Source organism: Bos indicus, chromosome 21 (genome assembly GCF_029378745.1).
Source record: "Bos indicus isolate NIAB-ARS_2022 breed Sahiwal x Tharparkar chromosome 21, NIAB-ARS_B.indTharparkar_mat_pri_1.0, whole genome shotgun sequence".
Taxonomy (NCBI): domain Eukaryota; kingdom Metazoa; phylum Chordata; class Mammalia; order Artiodactyla; family Bovidae; genus Bos; species Bos indicus.
The window spans coordinates 55,766,644-55,781,767 of NC_091780.1; the positions used below are offsets into that span (position 1 = coordinate 55,766,644).

Consider the following 15,124-nt stretch of genomic DNA (forward strand, 5'->3'; position numbering starts at 1 on the left):
TACTGATCTGGTTTCTCCAGCTGTAGGCATGCAGTCCCATCTCCTCTAAAAGTCTGTCATAGAGACCAAAACTCACAACTGCCAAATCACTAGGATTTTGTATTAAAAGAAGCCTGAAAAATGTGTTTTATTATGTGCAATACGATGCAGTCAAAACCACACTGGCCTGCAAGGAGCCCTGCACTAGACTCTAGTCAGGTCCAGCTCCAAACAAGTCACGTGATTGTGGCCAAGTCGGCCGACCCCTTGGGCCCTCAGAGGAGAAAACTAAGAATCTGGAATTGAAACACAATATTAACGCCTCTTCCAGCTCTAAAATGCCATGGTTCAATGAAATACTCTCTTTTATCCTCTGGGGTCTAGCGGGAAGCTGGGGTGGGGGCAGCATGTACTTGAGAGAAGGTGAGAAAATGTAGAAGCAAGGCCCTGGATTTCAGCTTCACAGGGATAAGCAGCAACTCCTTCTTTAAAATGGCTACCAGACACATTAACATTTCAAACGCTGTTGCCTCTGACAGGGGAGCTCAGGGAGATTAGGAGGTAGACAAATTCTGTTTTTGTTTTGTTTTTTCCATGCCAGGCTTAGAATGTAAACATTAACTGTTCACACATTCTCTTCGGCAATCCCCATTCATTTTTCATGAACTCATAAAACATATCAAAGGGATATATGCTTGACTCCTTAGTTCTTCTCTCAGAATGACAGACAGACTCAATTTCCTCTGTCAGCAAACCTGAAAGCTGGAGTCTTAGTTTAGCTGTAAGAACGTCTCGTGGAAATAGAAAAAGCTTCACGGAGTAGGACGTCCCCACCTCACCCCGCGTTCCTCCTCTCCTGTCAGGAGGTGTCGGTAGTTACACAAACAGCCTCTGGAAACAAACGCTGTGCACAACTCAAGCAGATATCTAAGCACATCAGAGGCAGAAGGCTGGGTGCCAGCGGGCAGGCACACAGCAGACAGGGTACAAGCACCAGAGCCTGAGGGAACCGAGGCCCCCAGAGCTTCTCCAGGGCCCACAGCACCCGTGACGTGAGAAATCCCGACCTCCACCCTGCCCATCCATAACAGAGCACCTTAGTTAAGCACCTCTCCTCAGAAGCTAATACACAGACTCACTCATACCAAGAAAAAAAAAATTACCACAGCAGAGCTTGAAGATGATAGTCAATGATTCTGATTATGACCCAACTGATGGAAATCAGGGAGAAGGAGTACTGAATTCAGAGTCTGGAAACATGGCTTCCAGTTCCCACTCAGTCTGTAACTATGAGACCATGGCCAAGGCATTTGGCGTCTCCTACTTTTCTCACTTCTAAAATGAGTAGGTTTGACAAAATGATCTCTAATGTGTGGGTCAGTTCTGTTAGTTTAGGATAAGGTCACTAAGAACTAGGAAGATATGGTTTATATTATAGACCAAACCTAGCTAATTATATGGGGGCACACAGACTCCCAGATCCTTCCCCAGACCCTCAAAGGGCTTGGGGAGCTGTTTGTAAAATTCCTTGGAAGATCCTAATGCTGAACGATAACCAGGAATCACTGGCCTTGAGCTAACAGAACTGACTGAACCGCATGACCAAAAGGATAACTCTGAACTGGCCGAGTCAATCTGGGAGGTAATAAGGAACTGACATGTTGTGAGGATAGTTAGTGTTCACATTAATGCATGGGGAAACGTCTAATTTGCAAATGCTAGTAAACTTGGGAAGGGAATCAATTCCAAAAAACTTCAGAGACTGAAGGAGTGTTCCCTAGTAGAAACAAAAGTACGAAATCAAAGAGGAAAGACCTAATGGAATATCCCTGGTGAGAAAAGAAAACATTACTATGATGAAGTTGGCAGGGCTGTATGTCAGAAAAAGACCTTAAGTGTCAGCATGGATAACAAACAGCAGGAACCAGAACATTAGCACCGACCTGGGGTACACGTAGGAACTGAATAAGGCCATTCTTATTTTGTGTGGTTCTAAAATGCCAGAATTTCAGTTATAATCGTTTAGCTAAACAAGTCCTCCAAGAACAGGGTTCAAATGTCAGCGGCCAAGGGACAGCAGCTGTACTTGAGAAGGTACACATTTCACTGCTTGCTCTTCAGTTCACATATATATATATATGTTCACAACATAAATAACGAATATGTGTCATGATTGGTGACAAATCACATCTCTTCTTCCAAAGTCTGTTGGTGATTGGTCACTGTGGGTCTGTTACACACAAACAGCAGAGTGTTCCATGGGGTGTCTCCTTGCCTCCCAGTGATGAACTCGACAATGGAAAAACAGAACTGGTCAACAAAGATGAACATGTAGCAAAGAATAAAAAAAGGGGCGACCTCCCTGGTAGCCCAGTGCCTGAGGCTCAGCACTTCCACTGCCTGGGTTCGGTCCTCGGACGGGGAATCAGATCCCACGTGCTGCAACTAAGAGTTCACATGCCACAAGATCTGGTGCAGCCAAAATAAATACATAAACGCACGTTAAAAATAAAGAAGAGGAAAGTGATAATGCTGGAATGTAAAGGGAGTTATAGGAGAGGGAGCTAAGTGGGAGCTGTTGACACTGCTGCATGAGAGACTAGACACATGCGCCAGAGGAACTGAGGGGAGGCAAACCAATCAACGTGAGTGAGGAAAGTGGCTGTGATGAGGAGTAGAAGATGTCCCAGAGGAAGTGAAGCTGGCAAAAAACTTCACATTAGAGCAGCTCTTGGAGCTATTTCATGACACTGATAGCACAAAGGAAAATAAACGTTGGAAGCTGATCCAGACTTAGGAAGGAGTGTAACAAATTGCCAGAGCGTGCAAAGGATGTGTGCCCAGTGTGTGAGCCATACGACAAGAAGGCAAGCACTATTCAAACTACTCTGGATATGTTGTTTGGGTTTGTTCGGTTTTGCCTCTTTCAGGATTTTTTCGTCTTGGCCCTATTTATTTATTTGAATTTAAAAAAAATTTTGGCCTCGCCGCTTGGAATGTGAGATCTTAGTTCTGCAACCAAGGATCAAACTCACATCCCCTTCAGGGGAAGTGCAGAGTCTTAACCACTGGACTGCCGGGGAAGTCCCAGGAAAAGTCTTTTACACAGAAGTGAAACACTTAGATTTTTAATGTTTGTTTTTTTTTTTTTTATATTTTACATTAAGATATCAGTTTAATTAGTCTTTGAATTCCATGTTCCATTTAATCATTTAAGTAGGTAGTGAATTGGGATCATTTATACTTTAGTTTCTCCTAAGTAAATGAACAATATCAATCTTGACACTGACACAGATCATAGACACATGACATAGAGAACATAAACAATTTACTTATCCATAACTATATCATTCTTAGCCAAAGAATAACATCCCTGTACCATAAATTTCCTAATTTACATTTGTTTTTAATGTATATTAATAGCATTTCTTGCCTAACCACTTTTCTATGGTTGAACAAAGTTTCACCAATTTCATCTTTACATATTATTTCATTGATCCAATTATAAACATAAAAAGAAAATATATGAACATAAAACAAGATACTTGTATATTCCTGACAGATGTCTATAGGGTTACCTGGAACAGAGGCAATGGGTCTCCATTTGCATTGGACCTCAGAGTTCCAGACACGTATTCATCGTATACGACTCATACATGCACCGAAAAACCATCATTGATAATTTTTAATGTTTTAAATTACAGTATCTTAATACTCAGAGAAGGAATGGCAACCCACTCCAGTATTCTTGCCTGGAGAATCCCAGGGACAGCAGAGCCTTATGGGCTGCCATCTATGGTGTCACAGAGTCAGATACAACTGAAGCGACTTACCAGCAGTAGCAGCATCTTAATACTAGTTAGACCATGGTTTTTTGATTTCTCTGTACATATATAGCCAACAGCAACAGTTTTTTAAAAAAGGTTTCAACATACATTTATGTATCAATTTTCCCACCAGTTATTAAAACCACACTCTCCAGTCTCAGACTGCATGGTCATTCTTAGTCTCACACTAATGTGCAAAGCAATAATCTCTGGTGTTTAGGAACTGGAGGTGAGTTTCTTATTACTATGTACTTGTCAGATATTTCTATGGCACTGGATTCAGTTCAGACATTACAACCAAAGACTGACATGGAGAACTTGAAGGAGAAGATGAAAACAATAATTAGTAAGAGGCTAAAAAACAGGCCATCAGAAAATATGTAAAGAAACCGAGATTTCCATCTGAAAAGAAGGTTGAAGTGCTAATTTACCCATGGCTGATCTTTAGGGACTTTGTCATAAGGGATACTGACTAGTCATTATACATCTCCAGTAAAGAACGAACCAATAAAAACCAGTTTTAACTGCAATAGGACTGATCTGGGTTCACTGAAGAATGAACTTACAAACCGTGAGAAAGGTACTACAGATCAGAACATTTTCCACAGGGAGCTGTGTCATTTTCTTCCTGGAGGGCCTACATCGCAGAATTGGTTCTTATCCATCTAGAATGGTTTAAGTTTCAAAGACAGGCAAATGGAAGATGGTCTGTATGACCTTTCAAGGTCTCTGCCAGAGCTAAGATGCTATGATTTTTACCATTATGGGACTTCATCTTACCCTAAGTGGCCAATTATTTCTGAGCACTGTACTTAAATTGTTCTATGCTTTGTACATTCAGGGCTCTTTCTCCCAGATCGTCTCTAGTTAAAGGGTGCTAGATTATGAGGTAGAACTCTGAGGGGAAAGCAAAGCTGCAGAACAATCCTGTTTTCCACGAGGCTCTATGATGGGGACTGCAGTAGCTTTGATGTATGCGGCTCCCAGAGCATCCGTGCATCCATACAAATGAGCCCCGAGTGCCTGGGACAGGTCCTTCCCGCTGCATTCTGTGCGCTCAATCCAGCACTGCTTCAGAGCCCTGGGATGGGTTTGAAGCACAGATATTCACAAAAACCGATTCCCAAGCCAGGCTTATAAATGCCCTTCCGGGACAAAGCATTCACAGTAAAGACAAAAGCAGACCTTTCGCGCTCTCTTCAGTTCTGACAATTCTTGAACTATAACCCAGACAACTGTTGCCACAAGAAACACAATCTCTTCACCTCTAAGAATGATCAGGCCTACCAGGTGAGGGAAGACTTGGTGTTTTTAAACAGGACACAGAGTTGTTCTTCATTCTCCCATTCACTGATCTCCATTTAAAGATCAGCTCTGCTAAAACTTGAGATCTACTCCAGTATTCTTCAGGAGATGGCTCGATAATACAATCTCTAATACAGTGTAATGCTCTAGCCCTGCAACCTTCTTCCAATTACTGGATTTCCAGGGGGAAAACATGTGATAGACGAGACCCAAACTCTGACTGCCCATAGCTCCCAACGAGATGAAGTATGGGAGACACAGAACTTCATTAGTTGTGAGTTACTTGAAAATAAAGTGTCTTTGATTTTAAAAATATATATATGATTGGAAGTAGAATACTTGCTTTCTGTTATAAATTTTGATTCAGAAATACTACAAATATTCTCCATTCTGGAGTCTCACACCAGAATTGAAATTGTTCTTTCAGTGGACTTCTAAAGGGAGGTTTTTCTGAGTTTGCTTTTGTTTAATCTGACGTGTAGTTTCAGACTTGAGCAGTGGTCCCCAACCTTTTTGGCACCAAGGACAGGTCTCATGGAGAACCATTCTTCCACAGACCGGGGGGTAGTGGATGGTTTCAGGATGATTCAAGTGCATTACATTTACTGTGTACTTTATTTCTATTATTATTATATCAGCTACTCCTCAGGTCATCAGGCATTGGATCCTGGAGGCTGGGGACCCCTGGACTTGAGAATAGTCCCTACAGCAGAAAAACAATCCAATTTTGGCTGGACATGACCTGAGTATGACCGATCATCTATTTGAAGAGAACGTTGTAAAAGAAGAAAATTTTAGATTATAAAATTACTTACTTTTTCTTTTAATGTTGACATGTCACCAAACACTTAGAGTTTAACAGACAGATGTTTTAGCCCACATCCTATCACACGTGTATAAACCTTGCTTCAACTTCTAACATAGGTATCTCTATTTATAAAGACCGGACAGCACTGATCAACCAACGTATTTTTTACAAGCTCACAGAACATTCTACTAGGAGATGGGAGAACAGGGTTGTCTGAAAATGACTATTATAAACTAAAACAGTTTATCTGGCCTCTTTTTGGATGAAATTTGATCTTTTTAAAACTAAGAAAACAGAATGCAACAGTTTTAAAAATAAGAGCACTTCCATTTTCAGACTATTTGTTGTATAGAGCTGCTCTAGAGTTTTCGGTGCTGGCTGAAGCTTTGTGTTAACGGAAATGTTTGATATCTGCACTATCCAAACCACTAACCACTTTGTGGCTTGATGCACCTTGAAATGTGGCTAATGCAACTGAGAAACTGAATTTTTTGTCTAATTTAATTTTAATTTAAATACCCACAAGTGGTTAGTGGCTAGTAACAATGCAGATTTGGGCCTTCCCTGGTGGCTCAGTGGTAAAGAATCCACCTGCCACTGTAGGAGACGTGGGTTTGATCTCTGGCTCAGCAAGATTCCCTGGAATAGGAAATGGCAACCCACTCCAGTATTCCTTCCTGGGAAACTCCACGGACAGAGGATCTTGGCTGGCTATAATCCATGGAGTTGCAGAAGTGTCAGATATGACTTGGTGCCCAAACAACACCACAGTGCAGATTTAGAATGAAGGGTCCCATATTTAGTTATAGGGTGGAATTAGAATGTTCCCATATTTAGTTACAGAGTGGTGGAATCACTAGGAGAGCCTAAAAAATATCCATGCTTGCTAGACGCTATCTCCTATTAATTCTGACTTCATTAAGTCTGAGTAGGGACCATTATTGGTCTGTTTTCTAAATTCACCAGACGATTTTATAAATTTTTACAGCAGTTTTAGATTCACAGAAAAATTAAGACTAATATATAGAGATTTCCCATATTCCTCCTGCTCTCCAGTAAGCTCCCATTATAGAATTTCCCATTATCAATATCTCCCAGCAGACTGGTATACAATTACAATTGATGAACTTATGCTGATACATCATAATCACCCCAGATCTATAGTTTACAAAATCCAGGATTGTTTCTCTTTGATTTTTCTGTAATGCGAAAATGGTATGACTAGTGTAGTCTTTTCTGCATTTGTCTTGCTTGGTGTTCTCTAAGCTTCCTCGGTCTTTGTTTTGACATTAATTTGGGACAAATTTTCAGTCATTATCATTTCAAATATTTACTTTATTCCTTTTTAATTTGTTTATTACCATTATGCATGTTACACCTTTTGTAGCTGTCCCAAAGTCCTTAGATACACTTTTTTCCCAGACTTTTTTTTCCTCTTTGCTTTTCAGTTTTGGAGGTTTCTATTGAGAAATCCTCAAGTTCAGAGAATGTTTCCTTAGCCATGTCTAGTCTGCTAATAAACCCTTCAAAGGCATTCTTCATTTATGCTATAGTAGTTTTTATCTCTAGTATTCCTTTTTGGCTCTTAGGATTTCTTTTGCTCTGCTTTCAATGCCCATCCATCCTTGCATGGGTCTGTTTTATCCATTAGAGCCCTTAATAATTAACTGTTTTAATTTTCTAGTATGATAATTCCAACAACTATTATGTCTGGTTCTGAAGCTTGCTCTCTCTCTTAAAATTGTGTTATTTGTCTTTCAGAATGCCTTGTATTTTTTTTTAATTGATAGCTAGACATGATGTACCGGGTACAGGGAACTGTTAGAAATAAGTTTTTAGTAATATGATGATAAGGTACGTGTGAGGGGAAGCATACTAAACTCCTATGATTAGATCTCAATCTTTTTGTGACCCTGTGCCTCTGGACTGTGAACTTCAGAAGTATTTCTCAGCTTTTTCCTCCCCCTTTTTAGGTGGGATAGAATGGCTAGAGTGGGTTGCAGTTGGATATTTTCTTTCCCTAGGTCAGTTAGGCTCTGATAATATCTGAGTAGGTTGCATGCGTGAGTGCTCAGTCACTCAGTCATGGCCAACTCTTTGGACCCCATGGACTGTAGCCCACCAGGCTCCTCTGTCCATGGGATTTCCCAGACAAGAATCCTGGAGTGGGTTGCCATTTCCTATTCCAGGGGATCTTCCTGACCCAGGGATCGAACCTGTGTCGCCAGCAGTGGCAGGCGGGTTCTTCACCACTAAGCCACCAAGGAAGCTCCATCTGAGGGTGTTGCTGCTGCTGCTGCTAAGTCACTTCAGTCGTGTTCGACTCTGTGTGACCCCATAGACGGCAGCCCACCAGGCACCCCCGTCCCTGGGATTCTCCAGGCAAGAACACTGGAGTGGGTCGCCATTTCCTTCTCCAATGCATGAAAGTGAAAACTGAAAGTGAAGTCGCTCAGTCGTGTCTGACTCTGAGCGACCCCATAGACTGCAGCCTTCCAGGCTCCTCTGTCCATGGGATTTTCCAGGCAAGAGTACTGGAGTGGGGTGCCACTGCCTTCCCCAATCTGAGAGTGTTAGCTCTGGTTAATTAGCTTCTCTTAGGGTCAGCCTTATTAAGAAGAATAGAGTGCTCTGATGTATGTAAAAATGGTCCCTTTCTCATCCCACTTCCACCCCTCAGGCCCGCCTGCAGGAAACGTGAGGGAATTTTTCTCTGATATTTATTGTGTGAGCCTGGAGGAGTTCCTGGTGGCAAATCTCACAGTGTTATGGGAAACCTGTGTATTGATCCCCTAGAGTTTAACTCTCATAGTTGTCCATACTGAACTTTCTGCAGTTTGTCAATTATAGTTCAGGTTTTTCTACTAGGACACTAGCCCTTTGGCAGTTTCTGCTCTGCTAAGTTGTGACTCCTTATATTTGCTAGTCTCTCCAGTCTTGGGGAGGGGCACTGATTTGCTCTGTATCCTCTTCTCTCTTTTGGATCCAAGAAGAGCGGTTACATTTTCAGACTATTCAGCTTTTTTTTTTTTTAACTTTCAGGACAGGATGGTGACTTCCAAGCTCCTTACATGCAGAACAGGATACTAGAAGTCTTTCTAGGTGATCTTGTTACTTGTTACTTGTCAAATTCTTGTAACCAGAATTTGAGAATCCCTGTTGCAGAATACTGCTACTCAAAGTGTTCTGTATCACCTGGTAGCTTGTTAAAAATGCAGAAGCTCAGGCTCTAGCCTGGATCTACTGAAACCAGAAACTGCCGTTTAACAAGATCCCTAGATGACTCACTTGCACATCAAAGCTTGAGAATCACTGCTCTTGAACAGAATTCTCCACTTTGGCTACACATTAGGATCATGTGGAGAGCTCTTTAAAAAATCATACATTACAGCAGTATTTTTTTAAAGCTCCCAATGATTTCAGTGTGGAGTTAATGTGAGAGACACTGAGTTCGACAGCACAAACACAGACAAGAACTGCTTGGGTATACTCTGGTCAGGGTGGGTCCAAGGAAAAGAGAGAAGGATTGAGCCCCCACTTTCAAGGGATGAAACACAGGGGACCTATCTTATGAGAAGAATGTTGCTGGTACCAGAAGGCGAAGGAGGAAACAGACAGAGCTGGACTCCATCTTAGGCCAGGCTGCGAACATCAGGTTACACGCATGGTCACCCTTCCAATGGACTCTGAGCTTTGTGCCTGGTGTCTATAGAAATGGCATACCAATGGAAAACCAGACCCTCCCAGATAAAAGAGCCTTAGCACTTGGACTCTCCATTGCCTAAAAGAATATGCTAATTATCTCTGTAACAGAAAAAGTGGGAAATTCCATTATGTTTATCGGGATATGACCACAGTCCTATTGATAAATATCCACTGTTTATCTAGTCTTGTGAAACATGAATCATGGGCTAACGTTGATCGTATCTCTCTTTTACCTTGTCCAGACTAGTTTCAAGGAGTTTGGGGAGGTGGGTTTGAGCAAGTACACTTAGCGTATATAAGGTTTTCACAAAAACTGGTCGGGGTCCTTGGCTAAGAGGAGATTTTACCTTGGTCCCGCCAGTGTAATAAACTGCACTCCACTATCTGCATTGTCCTTCTGAGTGAGTTTGTTTCCCGGAATGCATGGCTACAGCAAAGGAAAATGATCTTTGTGATAATAAAGGCCTGGACAGTGTCTCTCAAGTTTTATCTGGTTTTCATCAAAAATGGTGTATTTCACAGCATCTTTGCTCTACATCTCTACATCGTTCGCCCAGGTGTTTGCTCCTCTCCCCAAACCACACTCTAAGAGTACTCTTGACATTTCTCGAGAAAACAAATTTCTGGTTCTAGGAAAGCAGAATGGATCACAATAGAAATTCCTCATTCTTTACAGTAAGGCTGTAAAGGATATATTCTTACCAATGCATTCTCTTGTATCATTCATCACATCCCCTTCAGCGTGCTTATTGGCAACAACCCAGGATGCCAGAACCGCTGATGCAACCTAGTCTTTCTCCATATAAGAAATTCTCTTCTTGCCTACGGTCTCCCTTCCCCTGCCTTTTCTTGATATAGCTCTGTTGCCCAAGTGAATGACTATAGTCCCTGGGCTTGAGCTCCAGTGATAAGTCTTTATGATGCTCAAGTCTAACAGTGATAGTATTCTCCCTGTAATTTAGAGGATACTTGCCAATAATGATAAGAAAACATCTCCATTCTTTCAGAAAAAATCAGGATGGTCATATACAACACACGCAACAATCATTTCAGTTCATATGATTCTGTTGCTTCCAAACAACAACAAAAGATACATTTCTCAAGTTTCATGAGACTGAGAAGTTCCATCCGTCTCCAGTAGGTCTTTAAAAGCTTTTTCTCGATGTTGCTTTTTCACAAAATTAATTCTTGTTGGAGTACACTTGCTTTATAACTTTGTGATAGGGAGTACAGTTGTGGTAGTATCTGGTACTACTGCTGTTAAGTTGCTTCAGTCATGTCCGACTCTGTGCGACCCCATAGACGGCAGCCCACCAGGCTCCGAAGTCCCTGGGATTCTCCAGGCAAGAACACTGGAGTGGGTTGCCATTTCCTTCTCCAATGCATAAAAGTGAAAAGTGAAAGGGAAGTCGCTCAGTCGTGTCCGACTTTTCGCGACCCCATGGACTGCAGCCCACCAGGCTCCTCCATCCGTGGGATTTTCCAGGCAAGAGTACTGGAGTGGGGTGCCATTGTAACTACTGTACCACAAAACGAATCACGACATGTACACATATATCCCCTTTCTTAGACTTTCTTCCCATTTAGGTCACCACAGAGCACTGACTTCCCTGAGTGATACAAGAGGTTCTCATTAGTGATCTATTTTATACATAGTCTCAATAATGTGTGTATGTCGATCTCTCCTGTATGTTCTGTATGAGGTATTTCCTCCATCACACTGGAGATGATGTAATGATGTTAGATGGTTAGATTTATTAGATGATGTGATTAACACAACTATACTTCCTCAACTGGTTCAACGTGGAAACTCAAATACATTCTATACCAATCCACCAGGGAAAAGAGAGTCACAGCTGCTTATTGATGGTATATGATCTTAGCTATGTTTCTTTCTCTATAAAATGGGGATAAGGTGCTCTCTAGTTCTGTTGTCAAGATTAAATGAGACAATGGATGTACAAGGGCTTGTAAGTTACCAAGTGCTGTATGAGATTTATGCTTATTACTGGTTGGGTGGAAAGAATGATGCTTCCTGGAAGATAAGCACAGAAATATTTTCCAGGGCACAGTGAAGGTATCAAAGGACAGACAGGGGTTCCTCTGATGGCAAATCTTTGGACCGGTGAACAAAGGGTTCATTTCTACTTTCTTGTCAAAAATTAGTGCCAACACTATACATTGTCTTTGACATTAGTTTCAAACAAGTATACCAATCAGAGACAGTGTATACGTGACCCAGCAGTCGGCGGGGAGGATATCTCTCAGGAATGTTAGGCTCACTGGTTCACTCACTTTAAGTACAGCCCCCCAAATCCCACTGCCATTCACAGCGGCTGACACTGAGGCTTGCACACTAAAGAGGAAACAGGGGGGTGCTCTTTCAGATCTAATCACGGCCAGCCGCTGGTTTCTATCTGCGGCAGCACAGCCGCTTTCTACCGGGAAACTGACGAGAGGAACTTGTGCGAGGAGGGCTGATTTCAGCATCCCAAAGTTTGCCTGGGATTTCTGAATGGAAGACTGTTTGCATTCCCAAGTTCTGCCCTGCTGTGAGATGGGCAGGCCTGTTTCTACCCAGCTGCCATTCACCACGCAAGATGACACTGCTTTCTCGAACACAGATAATCTCTGTGGACAACATGCTGGTAATCAGGCACCAAAACATCTGCGGAAAAAACTGAGCCGGGGGTCATTGAATACTGCAGATAGGAAACACACAGTAATTCCATTCCGCAGCTGTTAACAGTGTTCCTTTTAGCTTTACAACTGGCTTTTAGACAAATCCTAAGTTCTTCATCTCTGACAACCGACTAAAAGTGAAGTAAAGAGCATTATTGGAGGGAAATATAAATTATTTAATTGTTTCAGGACTCAGTCCTTGGTTTTCGTCTACCTTAACTTAATCCCTTGGTAGTCTGGTCAATTCTCATAGCCTTCAGTTCAGTTCAGTCACTCAGTCGTGTCTGACTCTTTGCGACCCCATGAACTGCAGCACGCCAGGCCTCCCTGTCCATCACCAACTCCCGGAGTCTACCCAAACCCATGTCCATTGTGTCAGTGATGCCATCCAGCCATCTCATCCTCTGCCGTCCCCTTCTCCTCCTGCCCTCAATCCTTCCCAGCATCGGGGTCTTTTCAAATGAGTCAGCTCTTCGCATCAGGTGGCCAAAGAATTGGAGTTTCAGCTTCAATATCAGGCCCTCCAATGAACACCCAGGACTGATTCTCCTTTAGAATGGACTGGTTGAATCTCCTTGCAGTCCAAGGGACTCTCAGGAGTCTTCTCCAACACCACAGTTCAAAAGCATCAATTCTCAGGCACTCAGCTTTCTTTACAGTCCAACTCTCACATCCATACATGACCACTGGAAAAACCACAGCCTTGACTAGACACACCTTTGTTGGCAAAGTAACGTCTCTGCTTTTTAATATGCTGTCTAGGTTGGTCATAACTTTCCTTCCAAGGAGGAAGCGTCTTTTAATTTCATGGCTGCAATCACCACCCACGGTGACTTTGGAGCCCAGAAAAATAAAGTCAGCCACTGTTCCCACTATTTCCCCATTTATTTGCCATGAAATGATGGGATCAGATGCCATGATCTTAGTTTTCTGAATGTTGAGCTTTAAGCCAACTTTTTCACTCTCCTCTTTCACTTTCATCAAGAGGCTCTTTAGTTCCTCCTCACTTTCTGCCATGAGGGTGGTGTCATCTGTATATCTGAGGTTATTGGTATTTCTCCCAGTAATCTTGATTCCAGCTTGTGCTTCATCCAGCCCAGCATTTCTCATGATGTACTCGGCATATAAGTTAAATAAGCAGGGAGACAGTATACAGCCTTGACGTACTCCTTTAGCCTTAAACTCCATTTATAATGGAGACCCCTCAATTGTTTATCTTCAGCCCAAACCTTTATCTCAAACTCCAGGATATGGTACTGTCTGTGTGACATCTCCATTTAGATGTCTACTACTCAAACTCTGTATGTCCAACATCGAACTTCTCTTTGTAATTTTTTGTTTTGAAATAATTTCAGGTTTACAGAAAACTTGCAAGAATAATACTAAGAAATCCTCTATCCCCTTCACCAAGATTCCCTGTTACCATTTTTCCATATTTATTTAAGCATTCTTTCTCTACCCATATATGTGGTGATATATATCAGTGTTATTTTCTGAGCTGTTCGAGAGTAAGTTGCAGACATGATGGCTCATTACTCCCCCAATACTTGTGATGTTTCCTAAGAACAAGGACATTCTTCAACATAACTACAGTGTAATTATCCAAATCAGGAAAGTAACCCTGATACAATAACATTATCTTATCTACAGGTCTTATTCATATTTAAGCTAATGCTATAGGCCCAGATTTGGCCAGTGGAATCCTTTCAAGTTTGTTCCTGTGTCTTCTCAACATGCCTGTATTATTATTTGAGTCCTTCCTTACTTCCTGGCACAGTAAGATGTCCTGGGCTCATCTACCCTTTCTGTGACCCCGTCTGGAATCAGCTATTTCTCCAGAGTACCTGATCTCTCTAGTGGAGAATGATATTTAAAAACCTAGGTGTTGTGTGCTCATTGTTTGTGGAATGCCATTCCTTTCCAGTCTTTTCAGTGATGGAGTTAAGAAAATATGTTTGAGAGTGTATATTTATATCCATTTCTATACCTATGTATCTATATATTAAAAACGGTGAGTTCATACTGATAATTACAATTCTAATCCAACATCACATGGTCCATTCCAGTCTTCCCTCTTTCCGCTCTTGTGACTCCCTTCTCTGACGGGGAGAGACCTGGCTCCTATTCGTCTCACCTTTACTTCTGAGCTGAATCCCAGATGCACCAGATGCAGTTTGAGAATTCCCGAGTGATGGAACACTGGAAAATTAAACTCCAGCTCTTTCATTCCAAATGGGCTCCACCCACAGCCTTTTCCATCTCAGTTGATGGCAACTCTATCCTTCTAGTAGTTCAGGACAAAATCTTGTATTCATTCCTGACTCTTCCTCTCTTTCTCACATCAGCTCAGTTCAATTCAGTGGCTCAGTCGTGTCCAACTCCTTGTGATCCCACGGACTGCAGCACACCAGGCCTCCCTGTCCATCACCAACTCCTGGAGCTTGCTCAAACTCATGTCCATCAAGTTGGTGATGTCATCCAACCATCTCATCCTCTGTCATTCCCTTCTCCTCCAGCCTTCAATCTTTTCCAGCATCAGGGTCTTTTCCAAGGAGTCAGTTCTTCACATCAGGTGGCTAAAATATTGGAGTTACAGCCTCAGCATCAGTCCTTGCAATGAATATTCAGCACTGATTTCCTTTAGGATGGACTGGTTGGATCTCCTTGCAGTCCAAGGGACTCTCAAGAGTCTTCTCCAACACCATAGTTCAAAAGCATCAATTCTTCAGTGCTCAGCTTTCCTTCTAGTCCAACTCTCACATCCATACATGACCATTGGAAAAACCATAGCTTTGACTAGACGGATCTTTGTTTGCAA

General features: G+C 42.1%; 1 protein-coding gene and 1 non-coding gene across 6 annotated transcripts in view; both read right to left on the bottom strand.

Moving 5' to 3' along the window:
- Window positions 1-15,124, bottom strand: part of FRMD5 (FERM domain containing 5) — a 324,138-nt gene that overhangs the window by 109,419 nt on the left and 199,595 nt on the right. The gene's annotated exons all lie outside the window — the stretch shown is intronic.
- On the bottom strand, window positions 3,589-3,662 carry LOC139178465 (small nucleolar RNA SNORD113/SNORD114 family). The gene has a single exon (XR_011562857.1). It is a non-coding gene; the product is annotated as a small nucleolar RNA SNORD113/SNORD114 family (small nucleolar RNA).